General features: G+C 32.4%; 1 long non-coding RNA gene across 2 annotated transcripts; it reads left to right on the top strand.

The window, feature by feature from the left end:
• Positions 1 to 614: 614 nt before the first annotated feature.
• On the top strand, positions 615 to 3314 carry LOC117277616 (uncharacterized). Of its 2 annotated transcripts, none has more exons than XR_004507926.2 (3): positions 615 to 1886; positions 1958 to 2212; positions 3165 to 3314. It is a non-coding gene; the product is annotated as an uncharacterized lncRNA (long non-coding RNA). The 2 variants fall into 2 exon arrangements; XR_011410046.1 differs by having other exon boundaries at positions 3072 to 3314.
• The last annotated feature ends 699 nt before the right edge of the window (positions 3315 to 4013 follow it).

Raw genomic sequence — 4013 nt, 5'->3', positions numbered from 1 at the left:
TTATTATTGGAATGGGATAGTTGGTAATTGGCTTGCTTAACGGGTTGGATTAGGTGTCATCACGACTAGTTGGATTTTGGGTCGTGACACCTTCTTACATAGAAGTCGAAGAAATAGAATATTGTTGCTCTCTCTTCTGCTGAAGCGGAATACAGATCCATGCGTCGAGCTGTTGCAGAATTGTCCTGGTTAACCAGATTGCTTAGTGAATTGTTTGTACCTTCTATTATTCCAGTTCCTCTTCATTGTGACAGTCAATCTTCCATCTATATAGCTCGTAGTCCAATTTTTCTTGAGCGCACCAAACATACCGAGCTCGACTTCCATTTTGTCCGAGAAAAGCTTCATGAGGGTTTGATTTCGTTGTCCTTTGTACCTAGTAAATTGCAACTTGCTCTACCTGGAGTTGCTCATCGCTTCATCTTGAGCAAGTTGGTGTGGCAAACCACCCTCCAACTTGAGGGGGTGTTAGAATTAGTTAGCTATATTTTACTTGTATTTGGGTTTTGACTGCTTTGGGCTTAATTATTTGTATTGGGGTGTAGCTAGGTTTGTATTATTTTATACCAATTCTTTTCATTTATAGTGGATTCCGGATCGGTTAAACATTTTGGACCTTATACAAGTAATTGATGCTTCCAGAGGAAGCACGCCGATCATTTTGCTGAAATCAATTCTCTCTTTATGTGACACGATTCTTCTCTGATTTTTCTCCTGTGTTGAGTTTTGAATCCTTCAGATCCTAACAGTGTCAAAATTTAATTTTGATTTTTAGAGAGTTTAAAGAAATTGTTTTGCTGAAACTTAATTTTTTATAGTCGATATTTTATGTAGATTTCCTTTTCAATTCTGGTAATGTTGTATAATTGAACAGAGAAGTTGGATTTCTCTGAACATTCTTCGAATGTTCTGTTCGCAAACTTAATGTTTAATTTTTGATTTAGATAAGCAGATTAAATTTGATATAAAATACTGAAATGAATAAGATGATGACATATCCTGTGATGGGTCTGTATGTTATTGCCCAATTAGTATAATTTATGGATGTCCAGAATGTGTTCGAGTTATTGCATGTACACACCGTGTCTCAAATCTATTTTTGTTGCAGTAATTTTCGTGATGGTTAGAATGTTGATTTTCGCCATCAATCATATACGATGTTGCCCTTTGAAATATATTTTTCAGTTGATTGCATAAATCACTAAGGTTATTGTTAAGATCCATTGATGCTTAAGATTGTTAGTTACCATCTTGTTCTCTTCTTTAATATATGATGTGGACCTTGGTTCTGCCTCTATTTATTACTGGGTTTTTGTGTTCAGTTATTGGATAATGTTATTATATTGCTTGATCATTTGTACTAATGCGGAGATTGTCTAAGGCTTTACGAGTTAATTGTCTTACTTGTTTCCATCTATCACGATATTTTACTATTTTTCATTGGGGGAAGGGGAGTGTGAGTATATGTATTACATTTAAGATACAAAACATGAAAAGAAAAGGATTCATTGATTGCAAAAGTCTAATATACATGATTGGGTTAAATGTCAAGCCTAATTGAATCATTTTCATTAAATTCTCAGATGAATGAAAAACACACATGAGAATTTGGTATTGCTTCTTTAAGCTAAAAGTTGTGGTACTAGATATTATATCTATAGTAAAAAGTATTATGGGTTGTAACTTCACTATTAGCATGTAAGCATCTTATTACTAGTTGTAATGTATTTCAAAATCTTTCAGGTTTGGTCTCTTGAAATCCTATGATCTCATTCATATGCTTAATAGTGACTGTGATGTTCAAGTGTGACTATCACCCTCTTGATTAATTCGGATCACATGAAAATTCATAAAGGTGGAAAGAATTTCCCCTTTAACAAAAAAAGGTAGAAAGCATTTCTGTTGTCTTCCTTCTATTTTTGTAATCCACTTCTAATCCTTACAATATTATTGACAGTTTGATGCCTGGAAGGTCCTGAAAATAATCTCATTCAACTCACTATTGAGGAAATACATGCCAACACAAATATCAGGGAGAAAAATTGTCAAGTGAGACAAACTCACCTTAAATATCATTGTTCTTCCTTTGTTATGGCTGTATCAAAATTTAATTGCAAGTTAACTTACTGTTTCTTCGCCATCTTGCATTGATGGAGGGGAGTTTTTTGGTCGTCAAACAGTGGAATGTCACACCTAATGCATCGCTGAAGTGGTAAAATCTCTACCTTTTTTTATTTTTAGCATACTTTCATTGCATGAATAACGTCATGTTTTATTTTAAAATTTTACATGAGAAGTGCAATTTCTGGCCTTAATTTTCTATTTTCACAAGTTAATTTATCAATACGTGTAGTCCATCTCGAGTTAAGTTTTTATAATTATTTTGTAACTTGGCTTTTCATTTTCTCCCGAATACTTGATCTTCATATGAGTAATAAAATCATCACGTTCGATAATTTTTATTATCGTGTAGTCTTTGTCCCAACTGTTGATTCGAAGAAAGATCGGTTTTATTTTATTTTTCAGCATATATATCATCAAAAAGATCCTAACATATATATGCTATAGCTGGTGAGAAGCTCATAAGATACACCATATAGGATAACAAGATAGATTTATATGCCTTAATATGGGAGTTCATTTTGTACTCGTCATCAAGTAGATTCACTTTGAAATTAGTATACTGTAGTTGGTAAAGCACCCATTAGAAGAAGAAACAGAGAGAACATAGTGCAAATTGGGATAGACTTGGACTAGGAAACATGAATTAATTTATACCAGCAATTCCGGAACTATTTCAAATGCTAATATTGCCAAACTATACTTCCATCACAGTGCACTATGATATCGCATTTATGAGGTTTGTTCTTTTCAGAAAATATGATTAGTGTATAAAAACTAAAGAAAGTTCTAATTTGTTATATTTAGCTTGGGCACTACATATGAAAGAAAGTAATTTAGTTATCATTGTTAACGTGATTTTTTTGACACATATTGACATGATTATATCATTTCATTTTTATGGTATCTAAATGTGTTTTCTAACAAATCTCCTTGAATTTCTTTTGTAGGTAGTAACCAATTTGTCCAATGTGTACGTAAAAGATAATAATATGCCATCTTATGGAATAATATCAATATTATTCTCTTTTGATTTTGTATAGGATATTTTCGCTCCCTCCTTTAGCTGCATTCTAGGACATGAGAGTTTCTTGCTGCATTCTGAGGACATAATTTTCAAGAGGAAATGATGCTAACCAAGAGGAGCTCGAATACATTTTATTTTTGCTCCTTTTTTTGGACATTTCATGTATATGCACATATTCTATGTTTTGAATTTTTAATAAGAAGTTCCTTTATCATTTTGTTTGAGAAATGCTCTGATTGGTGTCTCTTATGATACATTTCAGTAATATTAATAGAAATATTGTTGCAGCTTAATTGTTTTAAGAAAAATAAAATCTGTTGAAAAAATAAGTTTTAGTAGCAACCAAACTTTGAGACAAAAACTATTAGTATTTGTAGCGACAATTCTCGCTACTAAATCACATACTATAGTGGCGATCAGGGGCGTATCTAGGAGGGGTTCCATGGGGCACGTGAACCCATGCTCCCGCCCTAAATCATGTATAGTAATGTTATATTTTTCAAAAATATTTAAATATATGTGTGTGCACCCATGCTCAAAGTATTATATGATGTGATGGTTATTAAGTGTACCTCTCTAGATGAGGTTGTGAGTTCAAATCTTATGTCAATCTTGTTATTTTTTCCTTTTTTTCTAAAATTAGATGCCAACGGGAGATGGGCGTGTCTGGTGTTATTTTTGTGTATTAATTAAGCACTTTTTCTTTTTATTTCTTTTTTTTGTTTATTCTTTCAAAATTTTCACACACTGAAATTCCTATTCTTCTTTTGTCGGTGTAAAATCTTATATGATTAAACAAAATATGTATATTAAAACTAGTAGCAGTGTATGATGTAGCATATAGTCAATGAGTTCAACTGATCTC

This window comes from Nicotiana tomentosiformis, chromosome 8 (genome assembly GCF_000390325.3).
Source record: "Nicotiana tomentosiformis chromosome 8, ASM39032v3, whole genome shotgun sequence".
NCBI classification, from domain to species: Eukaryota; Viridiplantae; Streptophyta; class Magnoliopsida; order Solanales; family Solanaceae; genus Nicotiana; species Nicotiana tomentosiformis.
Note: the sequence above shows the minus strand (reverse complement) of the source record. Positions and strands in the feature narration are given on the sequence as shown.